Source organism: Talpa occidentalis, unplaced genomic scaffold, assembly GCF_014898055.3.
Source record: "Talpa occidentalis isolate TD23 unplaced genomic scaffold, MPIMG_talOcc4v2.1 talOcc4.14, whole genome shotgun sequence".
NCBI lineage: Eukaryota > Metazoa > Chordata > Mammalia > Eulipotyphla > Talpidae > Talpa > Talpa occidentalis.
In genome coordinates, this window is record NW_023601433.1 from 62,161,810 (window position 1) to 62,174,537 (window position 12,728).

Here is a 12,728-nt window from a genome sequence, read left to right on the forward strand (position 1 = left end):
TTCCAGAAAGAATAAATCTAAGTAGGGAATTTCTGCCACAATTTTTATCGACACAGTAGATGATACCTAGAAACTAAAAGATATGAATACAAGTCATTGGTGAATCTAGACATACACATGGTACTTTCTCTGTGTAGAGTGGTTTAAAAATCATGGCTATTTTAACTGTTGCCATGTCCATTTCTCGTTTTAACATATTTAGCTAGAAATTCTCCAGAAGCCATACTTTTCCTTACAAAAAGAAGTATTTACATAGGCAAAAATATCTAAGGCAAAGTTTTAGATTTGGGAGCGCCTGATCATGTCTTCATTTAGTATATTGGGCTAAATACAACTCGTACATAAGTATATGGCATGTGACTAGAACTATAAATTTTTACACACACACACACACACCTGAATAAATAGTGTGAGCACAAGTTGTATATTTATGCAGTGAAGCTGGTGATGATCTTTGAAGAAGGTCTTACTCCACCCCACACTTACTAAAAGATGAAGGTAGCCCAACAGGTCTGAATCCAACATTTCCTGAACTTTCCATCTCATCCCTGACATTCCCATCACATGGTGATCATGCTATCAATTGGTCAATTCTATCAGGGCTGACTTAAGAACACTTTATGACTCTGTCATAGATACTCTTTCTAATAGCCTTTCCCAAGGTCCAGACCCAAGCAAAGACTCAGCCTTGGCTTTTCCTTTGACCCCAGACTATAACTTTGCTGTTACAATAAAACTGAGAGCTGTGCACATCTGGGATGCAGTTCTCATGGATTATGAAATCAGCAACTCACTGAACCTCAAGGGGTCTCAGTTTCTCCAACAACAAGATAATGCTAATGGCACAAACCACCTGCCAGGCCATCAGGGGAGTTGGCAACAATGTCTAAAATTACAAAGAGGCCCTATGCCATAAATAACAAGTCTTATTAATAAAATTAGTTCAAGCTGAGTGCCAAGAAGAATATAGCAATAGCAGTGGCAGATCACACTTGGTGAGAACAAAAGAGGGTGGAGAGATTTTCTCCTTATTTCCACAAAAACTCTTCCCTTTTAATACAAGAAGAGTTTAATGCTTTGTTATGTTTTTTTTTTTTCTCCTGAAAGATACTTCTCCCCATTCATCTTTGCACATTGGGCATGACTTCTTTCCAAGTTATCTGGAGGCAGCATTCTATTCACTGGTGGGACAATACAGTGTTGATTTCAAACAGTGTTGATTTTGGATTGATGTCCAACTATTGCTTCCAATTAAATTACATGTAACTATTTAATCTCTCAGGACAAAATATATTTGAGTCTACTAGCCTCGGGACCCCATTCCTGCTGTACCTTAAATAAACCCAAATTTCATTCACAGCAGAATGGATTTCCCAGCCTACAGAGTGGCTCATCGCCTGACATTCTAGGCTGCAAGAGACAAGTGACACTTTGAGAATCAGAACCCGATTTCTGCTGATCTACAGACCAACAGAAACTGAGCCAAATATTATAAATGAACTTGAAGCAATTTAAAGACCAGAAGCACACAATGAAAGGTGCCCAGACCACCCCCACCCACCCCAAAACCCCACTTTGCCACACATTTAAAAATTGCACACATCACTACTAAGCAAAGGGCTCGATTTTTGCATCCCACAACTGAGGTGCTTTCCTGGATCAGGGGTGGCTTCCCTAGGTGAAGTCAGAAGTTTGCTCCTGGTTCCCTGGTGCTTTCCCACATGTCGAGGTCATGCTTTTGCAAAAGGACACCTTAGGGCTGCTGAGGGGGAAGCTGCATAGGAGCAGCAGTTCAAAAACTCCACCAGGTAAATGCAGATCAAGTCTGCTTGACCAGGTGTCTAAATGTACAGCTGAGGCTATTCCAAATCGAATAGGTTGTCACCACTGCACAGTTCAGATTTAGAAATGTGCCCGTCTTAGGTGTTCTGAGAATCCCTTTCATCTGAAGCTTTGAGGATTCAAACTGAAAGAAGCCAGAACAGCAGCAGCCTCTATTGGGATGTTCCATTCATAGGGGAGAAAGAGCCTCATCCATTCACGGTAGGGTCAGAGAGTCCTTTACGGCATTGGATCTCCTTTCTCAGCAAGCTGAGCTTCCGGCAGACTGGAATGGCTGCATCATTCAGAATGAGTCTGTCCATTAAAAAGCCACTGCCAGAGCTATTATTAGAACAGCCATTCCAAGGAAATTTTCGCAGGATTTGCTTAAATCTAGCGGGCAGTTACTCTGTTATCAGGGTACTGGAGAAAGGCACCGAGTTCCTGACCCACACTGCTTTCAGAGCGCAGGACTGGTTCATCTCTTCTACATGCAAGACGCACCCACCTTTGGGCAACTGCCTACAATACAGAAGCATTGCGTTTGGCCATTTTAAAATGACCACGTTCTAAAGGGGATTTCGCCTGTTCTCCTTCCCCTTGCTGCATCAAACTTGCTGCAGCCATTTGGAATGTAAAAGAGCAGTCCATTTTCGCCGTCCCAGGCAGCCCACGATCAGCTGCCACCCTTGTCTGAAACGCTCCCTCACACACCCAAAGGACAGGATCCCCTGTCACTTCCATAGGAAAAAAAGGTTTTGCTTTAAAAAAAAAAAAAAAAATCCCATCTGGGTCTGCCCACAGCCATTCCTTTCCTTTCTCCCTCGGTAAAGTCAGATAGTGTGAGGCTGAGGGGGCCAAAGCAAAGTGTACATGGGGAAGGCGGGGGTAGCAGAAGGGACTATAGTATGTGCCGCACGTGGGGGTTACACTGAAAAATGTCACAGCCGCGACATTAAATACTCTGAGCCTTCAGAAGTGTCATGTCCCTGCACCAGCCTAGCATTAAAAAAATGCACACAGCACCGCTGCAGAATCAATCGCCTCCCTGCAGTCGCGCCTGGGAAACAAAGACACGTTACCTTTTATTTGTGGCGCTTCCCCAGGAGCCCAGGAACTTCAGGTTTGCAGCGGCGAATCCGCCAAAAGAGGAGTCCCATTCGCGCCGGGAGCGCAGGCCCGTGGCCTAGCAGGCGGCACCCGCGCCCGGCGCCTCCTCCTCGCGCTGCGCGGCGCCCGCAGCCGCTCCGCCGGGCCCCGGCGCGCCCCGCCCCGCCCCCGCCCCCCTGCCGCCGCCGCCCGCCCGCCGCCCGCCGCAGGTCCCCGTCAGCCCATCGCCGCCCGCGCCTCTCACGCCGAGCCTGGCCGCGCGCCAGGGCGCACCGCCGCCGGCCCGCCCCTCGGCCCGCCGCGCCCGGCCCGCCGCGTGGTGCGCCCCGGCTGTCCGCGCGCCCTCGGCCCTGCGCGCCCCCCGCGCCCTCCGGGCACCCGCCCCGCCGCGGCCAGCCGGGGGCCCCCGGGCCCAGGAGCGCCGCGGCGAGGGCGCGCGGGAGCAGGGCCGGCTCCGGAGAGTCCCGCGCGGCCGAGCGCGCCGCCGCCGCCCGCGCCCGAAGCCGGCCGCCGGGGTCCCCCGAGCGCCGCCCGCACCCGGACAACAATGACGCCCCGGCTCCGCGCGCTCGGCCCGACCGCCGCCCCTTCCAAGCCGGGGGAGCCTCCACTCGCCCCGAGCCGCCCAAGTGTGCAGTTTCCTTGGTGCTCACGCGGGCAGGACAAAGTTAAGCGCTAGGTGAGGCGGGTCAGCTGGAGAGGCTGTGCGGAGTCGGAGTCGTGCGGGAGGGAGAGAAGGGCTCTGAGACGCAGGACCCTGCCCCCCCACCCCCCAAGAGGACCCACCAAAAGCAGCCCGAAGAGACCCTCTCCTATCCCGCGAGCCAGAGAAAGAGGCTGCAATACAGAGGCTACCTTGGCTGAACTTGGTGGGAGATGCTGCTCTGATCCCTCGACGTCGTCCAGTTTGCTTGAATTTTAATCTCCCCTCAACTCTTTGGAAATGGAAGTTCCTGGGAGATAACCTGGTCGTGGGGCTATTGTCAGGGATTCGCAACAATTACCGTGAAGAGGAGACTTCCATTTCCAGAGACCTGGGGGAGGAACAGCGGCTGACACGTTCTTCTCTTTCCAAAACAGAGAAACAAACTCGGAGAATATCCCTACCAAGAACAATAACTCAATTCACATTGTGTGTCTAAATGTTTATTGCTGCAGGAGCTCAATTTGCCCGAGACACATTTTTTTCATGAATTGTCAAAACACGGTTGATTAAATAAAGAGAGAAGCAGGCGGGAGCACCCGCTTAGCAAGGTGGAAAAGCCAGCTTGTCTCTGGGGTAAAAGCTTTCTCTAAAACTCACACCTAACTCGAATTCCCAACATCCATTCTCCCTCCATCTCCACCTGTCTATCCTCTCATCAAAGGAGAGATTGGTTCCCCGCAGATGAAGGAGCCCCCGGTAGACCCAGCAGTAAAGGCTTACAAACTTCTAAATAAAAAGAAATCACCCTCATTCTATCTTCCCACTGGTTGAAAATTAACTCCGGGCACAGTTATTTTCTAAATATGTTTTCTAAAGATCTCTGGCAAAAAATCCTAACAGTTCAAGAGGTCTCAACAAGCACTAGAAGGGAAACGTTATATAATTAGTGTTGGTTGAAAAGGTGATAAGGATTACCTATATTACTGCCACGATCACATGTCACTGGGCTCTTGACTCGATTATCTGGTCTGAGTAATGGGAAGTCATGTTCGGATGGGGTGGGTGTTTCTGTATTTTTGGAATCCTAGAGCATTGTTCTAATTCAAAGCCTAATTCTCTTGTAGTACATCTCAAGCCCATCCCCCGTTATTCAAAGGTCCTCAAAGGGAATATTATTTCTAATCAATATCCTGCCACCCTCACAAGCCAGAAACAAGAATAGTGGGGGTCTTCCATCTTCTGCCTTCCACTCACTCTTTAGATGCAAGTTATCACCAATGCTGTCCTTATAAATAGCTCTGGAAATTTCCTTGAGAGCAGCCTTTTGTTTGACTTGTTGCAATAGTGGGTGGTGCTGGTTAATCTTTGTTGAGTGAGTAACCTGTGACCCCAGACCCATTCAGTACACACCACTTTTCACTGGATGCCTCCGGCAGACCAGGCTATAGTCTCAAGTGCATTTCACCAGCCCAAGTAATTCCCCCCTCAGATCTGATCAGAGGAAGTCTTGCTTACACCCATTCTGGGTTTCCCTGACTCTTAGAAATAAAGCCCACACTTCATCGGATGCTGAAATGTCCTGAGTATCAGACCCATTTTATGCATCTAACTTTGTCTGTTGCCGCCTGACCCCATCAGCACCCCATTCCCTCTCCAGCGATGTAACCCTCTTCCAGGTCCCTTGTTTTCTATACTCTCACTTCTCAATTCAGATGTCAATGTCTTCTCACTCTCCAGCAGCTTCCACTGCATCCTCATCACTTGTTATTCTGTCCTGTCCCTCACCATGCTTTGCTATGTGGGCCACTTTACTTCCTTGAACTAAAACTTCCTGGAGGCTCTTCCACCCTCTCAGCCACACACATTGTATAACTAGCAACTTTCCATCCTCCAGGTTTCAGTTTAAATGCTGCTTCCTGAATAAGCTTCCCCAGTCTGCCTGTGGGAAATGTTACCCTCTCCCTGCAGGTCCTCTGCATTCTTATCCTGCTTGTTTCCATTTTACCACTTAACCACAGTTTATATTCACAGCCTTGTGTTAAAGGGCACAGACTGAAGTCAGGCTCCCTGGTCTTGGAGCTCACCTCTGCCCCCTACTGTCTGTGCAACCTTGGACAAGTTTCTTCACCTCTCTGTGCCTCTTTTTTTTTTTTTTTCTCATCTGTGCAAGAGGGATAATAATACTGCCTACGTTACAGGGCTGTTCTGAGGAGTAAATGAATCAGTGGAAGTGAAGCACTTAGACCAAGGTTTGGCTATATAAACCTGAGCTCAGAGGACCCGGATGTGTCTTATTCTCCCTGTTTCCCCATGACCTGGCACAGGATTTCTGCCCCCCACCCCCAAATCCTTTGTGTTTGGGTCTGAGACTGACAAATGAATAGAAACTTAGGAAAGAAAAATGTTCTTTTGAAGAATTTAAGTACTGGGAGAAATAGGCCATGGTAAAACTTGATGAATGACATAAAATTCAAACTTAAATATGAAGGAAATTTATTCTCTGTTTCTCCAGTGGCATTCCTTGGAGCTGATAGAAAACCAGCTTTGTCAGCTGGAATTCTATAATGGCCAGTTTTCCAAAAAGCAGCCAGTTCCACCACCTAGAATTCAGGCAGTTACTTGCAAAGACACACATACACAAATCAAAGGATGTTTGCAAAGTGTTGGTCCATCAGCCAGCCCTAACATGCAGTTGTGATGAAAGAAAACAGAGTGTTTTCATTTTCAGCTGGAGTGTAATACTTCTGAATAGTCTAAATGAATAAAGACGCGTGGTTAACTGGCTTCTGGACGTTTGCCTTGCACTGCCAGAGAAGATTTGAAAGAAGGAGAAATACTTTCCCTCCGGCCCTTCTAGAGAGCAATTGGGATTTTGAGGCTTCAATGCCTGGAACTCCCCTTGCCTTTCACATAGGGTTAGGGAGCTTTGTTTTGAAAAAAGCTCAGCTCTTTTCAAAGAGTGGGATGGTACTCAGAGGCTTAGAAATAAAGATGGATAGAGAGAGGCAATGGACCTCAGAAGGAAAGGGTGACACCTACAGCAGGAGAGATCCATACCTTAAGTCTACATGGTAACTTAAAAGGACACAGGTCATCTGATGGGCACTGTGCGGACACTGGATGGCGTTACTAAGTTCTGAGATTGTATCTAAGGCACAACAAAGAAGCTGGGGCTTTACCAGGAGGGATGGAATCTTTGACTTTAAAGTGGACCTCAAGTTCTTGGGCACTGACATCTCAGTGGCAAGGATGCTGGATGAGTGACTTTCTCTGTCTTGAGATACAGTGTGAACTGGGGAAGAATAAACAGTGAATTCCTGCCACCTTGGTGAGTGAGGATGTAGTCAGATTAAAACGAGTTTAGAGAAGTAAGGTAATGTGACTTTTTCATGCCCAGAGTTGCAGGGCAAAATTAAACCCATGACACTAATAAAATTACCAGGTTCTTAACGCTGGAATCTTATTAGCTTTCCTAACAAATTTAGGGCATTGTGTAGGCAAAGAGGAAATTCCAGAAGAAGCTCAGATCTTAATCAAACTACCACTCACGGTGGTGAGATGGCTCCCACATATACCTTTGTTTATCTGTCCCCCTGAGGACAGGTGCCAATGGGGTTGGCGCAAAGTCTGGGCTGCATAATCCCTTTCTTGGATCAATAATATGGAACAGCCTTGGACTTCTGTTTGGAAGGCTCATGTGACCTTAAAAAAAAACCTCTTTAATTTTTGGTGCCCAGTTCTTCAAATTTAAAATGGGCCTGATGATAATATCTATCTCCAGTCTTATGAACAATATAGATTCCACACATGTTAAATTTTCAAAGCCATACAATTGATAATTGATGGCTAACATTATTATGAATACACATTCTACACCAGACAGTGTAGAATTTGCCCATTTGTTCATCATAAGTTTCCTATGAGATTGAAACTACTTTATCCCTCTTTCACAGGTAAGGGGGTTTAAAAGGAGGAAGTAGCATGCTCAAGCAACTGTTAAATGTATTCAGTCCTAATGTCATCCTCTGAGACTTCAGCGCTATTTTATATGTTTGGCTACCAATATATTCTAAGGAAATATATTGGTAATCATAGTGATTGTGGCTTCAAATTTACTTTATAATCACTATTAATTTTGGCGTGACTCCCAGTTGGGGTTGAATGGCACCTGGGAGCTGAGAGTGAGCTGTATTATTGCATTAGCTTCTACCCTGCACCACAGTCAGAGGTGTGTATTCCATTTCTTATCTTTCTAGAGAATAACACAGGTATTTTTTTCTTTCTATATACCAACCAGATTTTAAGGCTAGAAAAAGACCCCTCTAGGGCAAAGTCAAGGATAAAGCGCTTGACTGGCTTTAAGTGAACACTATTATATTTTTATACCCAATCCTTTTTTCTCCTTATTCCCAGGTCAATTAAAGGGCACTATTGAACCACTTCAATCAAAAAGAAAAAATTGGGCCTCCCCGGTGGCACAGCGGTTGAGCGCTGGGTTGCGAAGCTGCCCGCAGCCTCTGCAGCGCCGGTTCGTTCCCCGGCTGCTTCCCGGCCACCAGAGGAGGGTCCCACATGGCGCGCAGACCTCTCCTGCCGCCCGCTGCTCCCCTTAGCAGTGTACCTCGTCAGTCTGTCTGTTCTGTTCCCCGCTCTGGCTCTGGTGAATTCTCTCACCCTCCCGCGCTTCTGACTGTACCCAGTGCTTGTATAAATAAAATAAATAAATAAATAAATCTTAAAAAAAAAAAAAACAATTTAAAAAAAAAAAAAAAAAAAAGAAAAAATTCCTTCTCCTCTCTTGTTCTCACAGCAAGTACTTAAAACCATGGTCCCTGGGGTATATGAAGAAACCATCTAATAGCTGTGTTTTATTTCATTATTTTTTAAAACAGCAATGTCATTTTTTTAATAGCTATGCTTTATAATCTTGTTATATTCTCATTACATTAGATTGTTGCTTATTATTTTTTCCTAGTTGGGAATCATGGTTTAGACAGCCTCAATGCATGGCAACAAAACCTAGGCAAGTCTTTCTGAAACACAGACAAGAATCAATCAAAACATCACAAGCCAATTAATGTAATTTGGAGCCCCTGGAGTAGCTGGGTTACAGTTGAGTATCATAGTAGAAAATTGGTGGACATTTGGAAGTACACTCAAGTACGGAGGTTAGCTCTCACCAAACCCTTTCTGTGTATTTACTCAGTGATATATATTAATAACAATAGTTAGCACTTGGTTGGCACTTATAGTGCCCAGTACTGATTATGTGGTTTGCATACAATAACATTTAATCTTCTCAGCGGTCCAATGAGGTTGGTGCTATTGTTAACCCCTTTTAGAGGGAAGGGGACTAAGGCACAGAGAGAGATTTTCTATCCCACATAGATCCTACAGATGACAAGTAGGCAGTTATCAAATGCCAGGGCAGCCTGACTTCAGAGTTGGTATTATTGACCCTTACATAGCTTACCTAGCAGTGGTTAAGTATTGGGGAACACTACAAGCTGTGGAGCACCCAGCACAGTCCAGCAGCAGGCACACATTACCTGTTATTTATGTGTTGATCCATTGCCTCTTTACAAAAGGGAGTGAAGAAAAAAATAGTTGTGAAGTTCAGGGGCAAAAAGCTCCAGCAAATACTCCTTTTTTGGCTGTAACTTCTAATAATGTGAAGGCTTATAGGCAGGTGGAAAGCAGAAAGGATGGATTTAAACAATGAGCCAGGATGGGAATAAGAACCCCAGGACTTAAGAGAATACAGGCTCCTGTGCCCCAGGGGAGAAAGGCAAGTTAGTTCCTTGGAGCTGAAATGGGGCTGGAAGCTGTCATCCAGTGACAGCTTGTGATGTAATGATTTTGCCTGCTACCAAATAAAAATCAGACCTATCCCAAATTATAATTGCAAAGAAGTTATTATAATTCATATTATAAATAAGAAGAGTTTGATATAGCCAATTTCTATGGTTCTGACTGCCTAGTATGAAACTGGTAAGCTATAACATTAGAACACAGGAGGAGATACCTGGGTAGAAAATTTAAGAAATGCTGGCAATGGCTTTACATAGAGGGCATTTAAACCTATAGGCATAGATGAGATGACCTAGGAAAGATAATGTGGGGAGAAAGGAGGGTGCAGGGCTTAGGTCTAAGGTAGTGGTTACAGATGTTAACCAGCACTAGGACTACCCAGAAGGCTGTTCAAACAGATCTGTAGGTCTCTCTACTCCCATTTCACCCCAGATTTTGATTCCTAGATCTGGGACAGAGTATAAGAATTTGCTTTTCTAACAAGTGCCAGGAAGTTGATGTATCACTATTCTACTACTTTGGCCCTCAGTCTGCTCCAGGCACTCTGACCTGCTTGCCTGCTTTAGCCCCAGGGCCTTTGCACTTCCTTTTGCCTGCAGTATACTCCCCCATACAGACATCAACAGAAAGCAAGCCATTACCTTTTTCAAATTCCTGCTCAAACATCACCTTTATTAATGAGATCTTTTTGGACCACCTTTTTTTTTTTTTTCATTTTTCAGTACAAAGGAATGGGAAGGAGTTTTATTTCTTTTTCATCTGGGTTACTCAATTTTATAGTGCACCGAATCACATGACCATCTATGACCATCTATGGTCTATGACCATCGTTCTTAAAAATAGCAACTCTCCCACTCACCCTCCTGCGGCCATCACCCTTCTCCCGGTGCCCTTCCTGTTTTATTTTTCTCTGTTGTCCTTATCACCTTCTAACAGACGATACAACTTATTTACTAATGTGTCTTGTTTATTACCGTCTCTCTCTCAGGAGAGCAGGGATTTATGTCTGTTTGTTGATGGCTGACATTTTGAGCCTAGAACAGTCCCTGGCACATACGAAACATAATTTTTCTTTGAAGGGATTAATAAAAGGAATGAACAGTCTTGGGCATAGAATTGTGGTTTTAAGAACTTAATTCTTATGGAAGCCCTTCTAACCTCCATATCTAAAATGAAATGTGATCATGTTCTCCATTCCAGAAAATTCTGCTCTAGCACCCATATTACAGTTAAAGGTCATATATCCATCAATAGGCACTAACTGGGCGGGGGTGGGGGTTGGGGGTAGGAATGCAGTAGTGAAGATGGAGGTAATCCCTTGTCCTCCTTTTGCTTACAACCTGGTTATAAGCAAACCTGGCTGCTTACTACCAGCCCCCTGCTGCTGTCCTGCTCATGCTCAGTCCTCCCAGCCAGCATCTCACTTCCCAGCAAAGGAAAATTTCATGCAAGAGCCTGTTGCATCTGCCTTCTTGCTTTTGCTCACACTGTACCTCTGCACAGAAGGCCTCCCTCCCCTCCCCTTCACCTGGCTAATTCTCCTCATCCTGCCAGCTTCTTCCCCGAGGCCCCCTCTCCAGTGATATGAAAGAGCTTGTGTGTATTTCTATGTAGCACTTTATTATAACCTGAATTCCACATTCTACTGGGAATTCTTCATGGATAGAAATCATGGCAATGCTTTGTTTTTGTTTTAAGAATCTTGCTTTCGTCTGAGTCCTCGAAATTTATTAATCCATACATGATGTATTTAATTCTGCTTTATCACTATCTTTTGGCCAAGCATTATGATAATTACCCAATAGATTTTTATAATTAAATCCATCCAGCTTGTAAAAAAGAGACAAGCGTCTGTGATGGTAGAAAACAGCCTTTGACCAGTGTTTATATGCAATTTCATATAATTGTCTTAATAAAGGCAGCCTAAACGATAGTCAATTTGAAGCTATAAGTGGGTTCTGTCTCAAAATGAGCTGGGGCCACTCGGTTTGCTGCAATGCCAACAGTTTGCTGCACAGTCCTGTTTTTTAGAATACCTGCACTTTCAGATTCCTAAAAGTGCTCATGGAGACCTAATATAAAAAACTCTTTGGGCCTCCCCTGGTGGCGCAATGGTTGAGCGCTAGGCTGCAAAGCTGCCCCAGCCTCTGCATCGCTGGTTCGATCCCCCGCCGGTGAGGGTCCCACATGGCACAACAGACCTCTCCTGCTGCCCGCTGCTCCCCTCAGCAGTGTATTTTGTCAGTCTGCCTGTTCTGCTCCCTGCTCTGGCTCATGTGAATTCCCTCACCCTCCCGCGCTTCTGACTGTACCCAGTGCTTGTATAAATAAATAAATTAATTAAAAAAAAAAAAAAACTCTTCGTTACCCAGCAGGTGTGATTTCTGTCCTGACACAGATGTCCTCCTATCTCTCCTCTTGGTCTACTTAGTAAACTCTACATTGTTTTGATGCCAGCATCCTGAAGCCTAAGGTTCTTTTCTTTAAGGTTATTTATATTTTATATGTTCTCTAGTATGCTCTTGGGAAGATTTTCACTGGTCTTTCGTTCTATTTCATCCCCTGTTTTACTCACTCAGAAATCCAAAACAAAGCAAATAAACATGGTGGCTGAGTAGTGACTCCTAGCAGAGGCCAGTATGCCTGGGTCAAGTTCGGTCTTGAGCTCTCAACAAAAGAAGGGACACACAGTAGAGGGAAAGGAAAGTATCTCCAGACTTTTAGATACTGCCTCCTGTGCTTTACAGAGGAAATCCCCCTGGATAACATAAGTTGGGATCAGCTGATAACAAGAACAGCAATAGCAACAACAATAATAATTATAGCAGCTATTCGTAGTGAATGGTGTCAGGCACATTAGGTGTATCCTCTATCAACCTCATGGCAACACTACACAATAGATATTACTAGCTCCCATTGTATGGATCCAGAAATAGAGGTGCAGAAGCATTACGTAACCAGCAAAAGTCCACACCCAAAAAGAGGCTGACTTGAATCTGAGTCTGCCTCCAAGACCTCCAAAGTGTATTCAAACCACTGAGGCTTAATTCCTAGTAAAAGCAGAAATTGGTCAATCAAAAGCTCACAGAGAGGAGTCTCAGGATTGGTTTCTAGTGGCGTGGATGGTTCCAAGGGGATCTTGGAGAAAGGAATGGGAAGCAGGAAGCACCAAAGAAAATATGCAACTATGTAAATTGTAGCTACGGAAATTGTGGCTGTACCAGCTGCCCTCAGTCCTCAAAATCATCCCCAGACAAGCAAGCTCTGTGGACACAAAGGAGTATTCCGCAGTGATGCCAAGTCCAATGACAGGGCCCAGCTTGAGTCATTGCTGGCCCCA

At 45.3% G+C, this 12,728-nt stretch overlaps 1 protein-coding gene across 5 annotated transcripts in view; it reads right to left on the reverse strand.

Annotated features, from left to right (window-relative positions):
• Positions 1 to 12,728, reverse strand: part of FRMD4A (FERM domain containing 4A) — a 302,659-nt gene that overhangs the window by 202,152 nt on the left and 87,779 nt on the right. Inside the window, exon 1 of one of the 5 annotated variants that reach the window (XM_054695098.1) lies at positions 3,787 to 3,836. The exons of 3 other annotated variants lie outside the window; for them this stretch is intronic. The gene's annotated coding sequence lies outside the window, so the exon portion shown is untranslated. Of the gene's footprint in view, positions 1 to 2,903; positions 3,032 to 3,786; positions 3,837 to 12,728 lie in introns of those variants that run through there. One more of the 5 variants, XM_037510636.2, reaches the window with a different exon arrangement.